The following is a 9,798-nucleotide window of genomic DNA, read 5'->3' on the forward strand; positions in this document are numbered from 1 at the left end:
AGCATCTATGCTTCAGGAGCTACACGAGTTAATTAATTTAAAATGACTAACCGTAAGTTGGTGGCTCAGGCCACACTCAGGAAGGGATAGAGCTGCAATTTGACCTGTCGCGAGTAGGCAGTCGGTCGGTTAGAGAGCCGTGCAGCTCAGAGCTGCCAAGAGGTTTATATACGCCCCTACTCTAACGACTACGCGTTTCTCGGTCATTCCATCCTAACCTCATTCGGAACCGTCTGAGATCCGGTTCATGGGTCACGGGTCATCGTTAAGAGCGTGGAACCTTCTGAGCTAGTGGAGTTGTTCTTCGTGCGGGCTGCATGTCGCATAGGGATGAACAAAATGAATAGGTTCTAAAATTAGGTGTTGAATCCCATTTAATAAACAAACATATAAAGTATGTAAAATATGTTCGTGATTTTAAATGTATGTAGTACGTACAAAGCATTTCTTGCTAATCCTTTTAGGTATTTTTCGAAGAGATACTATCTATTGTAGACGTTTCCATGCCGCTACTTCCGGAAAATATTTATACAGTTTTTCGTCTCATGGTCATATCACATAACCAACGTCAACTCAAAAGATTGACGAGTTCGTTAATGGACATAACACAACAACAAAAAAAAGAGAAATAGGAAAGGTTTTTTGAAAGAAAAAAAACATAAAAATAGCTATAACTCCAATGATATGACAAATATCGCCTCCAATTGAACGTATTATATCTTGTTGGAGTAATACCAAAAGATTTTGTCTAAATATATTCTTGATACGACCAAAATAACTACAAGGGGTGGAAAAAAAACAAGAGTAGATAGTAGGCACACCATCGAATCCGTTCGCAGCACTAATTCGTGGTCGTATAAAAAAATTTGCTTTTTATCAAGGCTATGGATATCATTAAAATGGTATAAAATAAATTGGAACAAACTTGTATATATCACTACATAGTACAAAACAAAGTCGCTTCCCGCTGTCTGTCTGTCTCTATGAATACTTAGATTTTTATAACTACCTACGCAACAGATTTTGATGCGGTTTTATTTAATATATAGAGTGATTGAAGAGGAAGGTTTATATGTATAATATATGCATAATATAGTAGAGAAACACTTATAATTTTAGAGGTTTCTAATGTGATGTCGTAAATAAACATTTTTTTGCGCTTACATGTTGTTGATAATTGTTGATTATCTTTTGTTTTTAGTCGAACGAATAGTAAGTAAAATATTTTTTATTCAACTATCGAAAATCGAGTTTGAGGTAAGGTATTTAAGTTCAAAAAAGAACTGAATAGAATATGTACCTTTTGTTGTTGATATTTGTTGATTATCTTTTGTTTTTAGTCTATATTTAAATTTATAATTAGTAAGTGGTATTTAGTATCAGCATTACACCCGTGCGAAGCCGGGGCGGGTCGCTAGTATTTATTTTAAATTTCAACCCCAGTTTTTACAGTACCTAATAGGTCTTTAAAAAGCGCGGGTACTCTGGCTGGTAACCAATAAACAAAGGAGCAACGAGTGAAGCAAGCCAGCTCAACTATATTCATGGCTACGAGCTCCGGCCTGCAGGACACAGATCATTGCATTCTCCAGGACCAGAAAAATCGAGTATCGTCTTCATGACAGACTTTAACTCGAACCCCCACTTTACCATTGCACCACCAGTTCTCCTGGGGGATGACAAACCCTCAACCAGAGAAGCGCCGAATCACAGGAGGTCGTCTCGCAGGTAACAGCCAGTGATAAAGTGATACGCTGCCTGCATATGCATGGTACTGTGAAGCCTACCCTCGAGAAAATTGAATCCACTGACATTTTCCATTCCTTACATATAGCTAGAGGCTCTAAGATTTCGAGGTATATTTGACCATCAGGTTTGACTCCACAAACCTTTAAGTAGGGGCATGCATATATATATTGCGAAAAGATTCTCAGACTAGCTGATAGTCTAATAGTGTAGCATCGTCTGTTTTTCGTGATTGGGTAAGTTTTCTATGTCGAATGTTACAACACCAATCACAGTGATTCAGTGCGGAAGCAAACGCGTCCAGAGTGGCTCAGTCAAATAAGGCAACGAATTTTCTCGAAGATGACCGCCATTCACATGGAAGAAACTGCTGGGCCGGGCCTCTGGTGGGAAGATTTGTGTGTTTAAAATCGACCTCAAGATTTCGGTGACAGGAACTCCTTTGAATCAGAGTGTGTGTAGCCGGTATTCTATTACACAAAGATAAGGTTTTAGATGTTGAATATGCTACACTTGTACCCTAGCCGTATTCCTAGTGCATGCTAGGACACGGCCAGTCTGTTATTTTTAGGGAACGGATTTCTGTGTCCTATCCATGACCTATCTGTTGCCCAAATTCCTCGCATGCGTAGAGCTCACTTTTTCGGTGATTTCGTGCAAATGGCGGACTCAAGTTTGGCAACATTAATTTGAATATACCAAACATATTGGTGTTCCAAATGAAACTTTATGGTAGCGAAACTATCCTGGAATACATTATTATTTTACATTTTAACGATTATAATGATAAATTGTTTCTACTTAAAAATACTTGAGAATATTACAATAACACCATTTAATTCGTGCGACAGTGCTGCCATCTCTAGTATGTTTTCCCTAACAATAGGATCGATGGTTGCGTAATATCTGGTAGAATGTGTTGGAACCAGCTTCTAGCCTCGTTTCAGGGCAGAGTTTATTAAAACGGTTGCTTTTTTCGTTAACTAACAGGAATTGGGGTCTGCGAGTTAGGTTATGGTGGAATCCCAACAAGGTAGTGCTTATTCGCTACCTAACCCAAACGTCTTGGAATACCGCTCTAAAATGTTGAATCAAAAGCAAGGGACACGTGGAACGGTTCCGAATCCTGAGATATGTCAGGACCACAAAGCAAGGAAGATAAAAGAGTCGCAACTCAACACTATAACTAACGCTCTTATTTTCTTTGGAAATCAGCTATCTAACAACACTAAAATTCCTTAACTTTTCGAAAAGAAAATGTTGGCTAACTTGATTTATTATTTTTTTGTCGTCCGTTGCTGGGAATCTTACCATAACTGTTTCAGACTATCTATTTTCCAATACGAAACAACCAGAACACTATGTTAAAGTGATTTATCTTTTGGTCCAAAACTTAAAAAAAACTGCATAGCCGCAAAGTATGAGTGTTGAAAATCATAACTCCAGTTTCAATTGCAAAAAAAAAAAAAAATAATACACACGTGCACACTTCTGCACATGTCTGTGTTTATTTCATTGCTGCCAAGATAAATCAACACTGCAAAAAAAAAAAATTCCAAAGCATAGTATTTTGCAGTTAAACACAATATGTCATTCTGTTAATACAACATTCCATAAAATCTGAACTAATATTGTTTTGTAAACTTACAAGTGTGTTAAAAAAATTTCAAAGTTGTCTATATTTGAATCTTAATTTTTGATGGCATGTCTCAGCAGCACGGCCCTGTTCAGTCGCGTCCCCCAGGCGAGCGTGGTTCACGCGCCGCTGTGCAGGTAACGGAACGCGGCCTGGGGAACCCTGGCCGCGAATGAATCACTCGAGAGCCGGCGGCCGACTGCCAAGGACGACCGGAAGCAGCGGTCCGCGCCAGTATCGCGCGCGGGAGAGATGGAAGACGAACGAAGTCCGAGGAAGAACGGGAGTGTTTAAATGAATGTTAATGACGACCGTGGAATAAATCACGCCGGGGCGCAACGGCGAGCTCGGGGGCGAAAATTGAATGTGGCGCAGAAGCGACACGGACAAATTCCCCCCTGGCGCGGCGGGGCGGAAATTAAAGTTGCGGCCGGAGTATTAGCATAGCGCGCGGACACGCGAGGGACCCTGGCCGCACGAGCGCAGCCGAGAACGTACGAGGATTTACGATCGTCCGGGAGGGGGGGGGGAACCTTCTCTCGGAACGCTGTAATTCGACACCTCCCCCCCTCTCTCCATCTCCAACACGGGCGCAGCTCGTGGGAGCTGGCTAGTTACCTTGCCACCTCGGCGCGCTCCGCCCGGGTGTTAACGGTTATTTATGGGCGCGGGGAGTTCGTCGGAACACACCCGTCGCCGCCTCCCCCCCCCCCTTTTCCTTCCATCACGCGCTTGTTGGGGCGGAGTAGGGGGGGGGGTGGCTTGCTTGTCTTCCCTCGCGCCGTCGATCAGCAGAAGTTACCGGAAGTGCTGGCAGAAGCAGCGCATGCCGAGGGGGTTGTGGGGGGGGGGGGGTAAATAACAGCCTCGCCTCCGCTGGTGCTAATTCCCAACCGCGGCGAAAGATTTCCAAAACTACGTATGCAGGGACTGGGAAATGACCCTCCATGTGGCGGATAAAGAGATTCCTTGCAATGAGGGGGAGCTCTTGTTCAGAAACAGAGTTTTTTTTTGTATTCCCCCCTTCCCTCTTCCCCCAGAAAAATGTAATTTTATTCAGCGTCAGATGCGATCAGGGGTAAAAAAAAAAAAAACAAAAAAAAAAGGGGGAAGATATTATTCAGGCCCCTTGAATCAGTCACTGTTTCAGATGGACTCTGCAGTCCTACGTGTATTAGAGAAAAATATAATTCGAGGTGTTTTGCAAAATTTTCATTTAACTCCGTTCTTCTTGCTCGTTAAATATGTCTGAAGTCTTAGAAAATTAAAGGTAAGTTAAGTTTAACTGCCTGAAATGTGAAGGCTATATCATGACTGAAAAATTTCGCGCATTGAATTTTGGGCAGTCCAAACTTCAAACATTATACTTTTTTTTTTAATTTAACCACTATATTGGCCAAAATTTAGTATATTAATTTATTTAGGGAATGCTGCGAATATGTTACGTTTATTCAATTTAGTATATTTGAATTATATTCACTCATGTAAGATAGTATTTTAATCACTTTACTCTTGTGAATGATTTTTGAAGAGGGAATGAACTTATTTTTAGAACTTGTCCACTGAACACCTTTAAATCCAAATTTAATAATTATGTACGTAAATATCTTTTAAAAAAAACTGAGGTTGGCATTCCTTCATATAAAGGACTATTTAAGAATATATTTTTAATTTTATTGGTAAGTGTTTAGAATACGATGACAGGATCACTAATGATGTTTAATCTAGAGGTCACACATGACGTCACACTTCGAATTAGACACATTATATGAGAAAAATTTACAGTATGTAAATTATAAAGAAAAAAATATTGAAAATTCAAACCCATAATTTAAATATCTAACTAATTAATTCGCTCCCAATACTAATCAAGAAATGCGTGAAAGTTACTAACTCACACTACCACTTTAGAAATTAAGTTGACTGTATTTTACCTCGAATAGACGAGACTATTCTTCTTCCAGCTCGTCTGGGAAGCCTGCGAGTATAAAAGGGCATGCGCCCAGACTATCAACAAGCAGAACAACTGGGACATCAGCGGGCAGGCTGCCTCGCTGCTCCGACACCGCTCGCCGGCCTACACCGTCAATCGCCGCGGAGTTGCTGCCGCCCGAGGACCGACAAGACATCGACTGGGTGAGACCTCTCCGAGTTGTAACCCAGGATATAAACAGTTCTAGTGGAAGCGTCGTTGAAGTAAGCATAAAATCTTTCAGAACGAACATTAACTAAAAACGACGGTTCAGCCACACGGGCAAAGAGGGCGGGCATTAGCAAACTCCGTGAGGGCCGAGCGAGCGGAAGCATTGACACAATCACGACACTATCAGGACACTATCGCGACAGATCGCTACACAGTTTGGACTCTAACTCTACCGCCGGTAACGAAGAATCGTAGCCCCAAGAGACAGTGAACAAGATAACGAACTTAGGCGTTACTACGGGAATGCGGAGAGAGCTTCACACGGTACCGGGGGAAGAGTAACGAAAACCTCCCTATAAATATTGACAGCGTTACACGACTAGTTGCGTGTATATAATTGTAACCTCTGGTATTAACTATCTGTATTTATGTTACGTGTAACATTGAGTAATATTAAGATTAGGTATGTTCCTTGTAACTTTGTAAATGGTATAGCCTTAGTAGTTGAAATCGGCGGCGTTTTGATCGTTAGCTGTGACGAGCGCACGGCTCGCCACAATTAAGGGTATTGTTTTGTTTTGTTTTAATTGTTTAGGAATCGAGCACGTAGCGTAAATTCTTGCGTTTTGTGTCCTAGTGGGAACTTACCACAGCAGTTCGTCTCCACGAGAACCCGACTTGTTTAAGTGTTGTGTCAGTTTGAGAATCAATGCAATTCCTTTTGGTGTTATTAAGTTTGTCAATAAATTGTTATTGGATCGAATTTAACTTAGCAACTAATTTCATAACCACCCGCAAACGTCCCTTTTTCCTCCTTGTTAGGGTTTTCCTTTGTCCTTAGTAAAACCCGCGACAAAGCAATTTACTGGCGATTTTTGACCTATTTAGTCAGATCTTTGTTTGCTGGAATTAACCCCCCCCCCCCCCCCACCAACCAAACGTTTGTAGCATAGCGCCCAGTTAAATTTTATGTCTAATATTGAACTACGTAATTTATTATATTGGTAGAAGAACAACCAGAACTATTTATTTTATTTATTACGTTTCTTTCCAAGACACACTACTAACTTAAGTAAGGTCGAATCCGACACTAGAGTTAAATGTTATGTATATTGTTTTTGTCTCGTGGAACAGTGTATTGTATTATAATTGAAAGTGTTTAAACGGAAATGTATAGTACAGTTTATCTTTAATAAATTAATAAGTTAGTTCGTGTCTCATATCAGAACGAATTTCTCCTGTTTTGAGAACTATTAATAATAATTTTCTGATCAAATACACAATATTCTATATTATTTAAACCATAGATTTTCATGTGGCGTTCCAGTTAGGACGTCACCGTTCATTGCGATAATATATATTTTTAAGTAAGAATTCCCTCAGTATTGTAATATCTCGACATGCTTGATAAATATAAACAGTTTTCAACAAAATTCCTACCAAAATGGAACCCTAATCCTCTCTCACTGATTGTTGCATCGTGCGTCCGTATTATAAATAAACTATATTCATTTTCCTCCTTCGCGCACGACCTATTCGCATTTGTGAGTCAGTAGGTTCGAAAACATGGCGGTCAAAGCTTGTGCACACGACCTACCGTTACTTTTACCATTATTATTATTTTTTAACGTGACAACGTCTAATTAATCGCACTCACGAAAAAGTGTCCCGTAACGCACATTGTCCCGTTACGCTGTGTCCCGTTACGCTCATTGTACGCTTGCGCCGCATCTATCTCTCTTCCACTCGATTGGAACAACCATCGATTTGACTTTTTCGAGGCACATTCAACTTGAAACACTCCCATTTGTTTCCTACTTTTCCTATCATCGTCCTATCTTTAACAGAATAACACAAATTGGAAGAAGTTAAATAGCAAACATGTATAAAAGTTATAGTTAAAATAATCTCTTCGTTAAAGTTATAAACATATTTGAATTAATGAGTGCAAATAAAAGTAAATTTATCTTTTAAATTGTAGATTTCATTTCACTCCTTTTTTGTATCCACACAAAATAGGGATAATTCAATAAAAATTGTTCAATTTTATTTATAAAAGTATGCAATCATTTCATCAATGTTTTGTTATGACGTTGTCACATTAAACTATCATCCGTAAACCGACTTTACAGACAACCAATATTTTTTTAATGTGAACCCATCTTAATTAGTATTTGGAATAAAAAAAACGGTTGGAGTGGGTGGAGTGGGGGGAGGAAGGCACAGGACAGGAAGAGATGACTATCGATTGATCGATACGGAGCTCGTGGGTCGAGCGGCGCGCGCTGCCATCTAGCAGGCAGGCGGCCAACTAGCAGCGGTGGCCATCTTCTCGCAGTAGTCACGAAGATGAGTCGCTGAAATCTGTTCCAGGTTCTCATACCACAAGCTTTGAATATATATACTGTATGGAAGTCGCGAGTGGATAGGATTTACTCTACGTTTTTCAGAAGCGTATGATGAGCAGCTTGGGAACTTCACCGCTGCAGTGCGCTGCCGTAACGCCCTGTATCGTCTTAGTTGTTATTTACACGTTAGAGCGCAGCTCTGTCGCCCGCTGTCATTCCCCCGCACCCCCCACCTATCATTCACTGCAGCTCAAGTTCGTTCAACGGGAGGGGGAAGGGGTGTTTGAAGAGTTCGACACTTGTCCGCTAGGGACCACCACGAGTCGATGCCCTAGAGATGGTGGCGATTGCGGCGGTGAATTAACCAACTACCTCAAAACCGTATTAGAAATTTTAACCTGGGCTGGCGACTTCTATACAGTATATATATTCAAAGCCACAAGAAACCACTGCCCTTTCCCGCCAAAATCATCGGTGTTGAACAGTGAGTTCAGTAGTCAGGAATAAAGAATTCTGGGACATGATTTAGGCTGTAGAGCGCGGAGCAGGTTAATTAGCGGTCACCATCTTGGAAGTTTAGAGTATTTTTCCACAAAATTCTTCAAAAATGACTAAAATATCCTCAAAATTTCCTGAAATTGCCCTATTTAAATGGAGAGAAAAACCCGGTTTTAAGGAAAAGTTTACCGTTTTAATATACTAAAAGCTTCAAAAGTTCTAAACGGAGCTTAAGACTTTAATTTTTTTTTTAATGAAGCTGCTAAACGTGAATAGTGAACTTTTGACACTCATAAAGATTGAAATATGACACCTGTGTAACTTGACACCTCAATTCCAGTTTTACCAACAAAAAACAGAAAAAAATATTTTATTAAAAAAATTCTGAATCTTTTTATAAAATGATGTTTTGTACGTCATTGACCACGGCAACCATAGTTTAACATAATATTAATAAAAATAATAATTTAAAAAGTTCCAAAAATATATATTCCAAATACTGAATTACTTAATTCCTCAGTTAAAATTATTATTTAAAAATAAATCCTATCCCCCACATTATTTACTAGGTGTCTCTCCCCAACCACTTTCACCAATTAATACATTATTACAGCCATTATGAACTCATGATGGCCATATTTAATCAGCCATTATGTTTTCGTCTTTTAGAGTGCATTATTACTGCCATATTGATCAATTTTTTTAATCTTTGGAGCCCACTAACTTCAATCACCAGATCGTCAACTATTGTACTGTCCGCAATCTTGTTGGTCATCTTGGCATCCATCTTTAAAAATTCGTAACTCTCACTCAAAACATTTTGAATAGATTTCAGAAATCATTTAAATAATATATTATTTATTAATATATTGATTGATTCGATAGGTAACCGTCCTTGGTTCGATCCTAGGTCGACGTTTAAAAATAATTTAGGCTATAACCACATTTATTTTATATAATATCGCCCCAATTTAACATCTTACAATAAATAAAAACCTAGGTTCCATGTAAAAGAAATTAAAAACAAAACACGTTCATCAAAAATATATTTATTACATAAATTCTACTCTAATTAAAAAAAAACAAATCATACACATCATCAAAATAATACATTCATTTTCACGTGATTTTTTATACTCGTCCTTTGTATGCCTTCGCATTTCTTTTCAAAACATCTTTTCGCGACACTTGAGTACCACACTTACACTGCTCTGGAGCACGATTTCTCAAGAACTAATAGAGACCGGAAAAAAAAAAAATTCGCGGTTTCATTTCGTGATAGGCTGAAATTCAAACATGTGTATAATTTTGCTGGTTCTGCTATTGGCTCGCGGTTTAACTGGAGCTCTCTGGGACAATGAGAGACTATCGACCAAAGAAGCGTCGAATCACAAGCTACCCAGTGGAGAGGACTCAGAATTTGGTAC

This window comes from Bacillus rossius (assembly GCF_032445375.1).
Source record: "Bacillus rossius redtenbacheri isolate Brsri chromosome 9 unlocalized genomic scaffold, Brsri_v3 Brsri_v3_scf9_2, whole genome shotgun sequence".
In the NCBI taxonomy this organism is placed as follows: Eukaryota; Metazoa; Arthropoda; class Insecta; order Phasmatodea; family Bacillidae; genus Bacillus; species Bacillus rossius.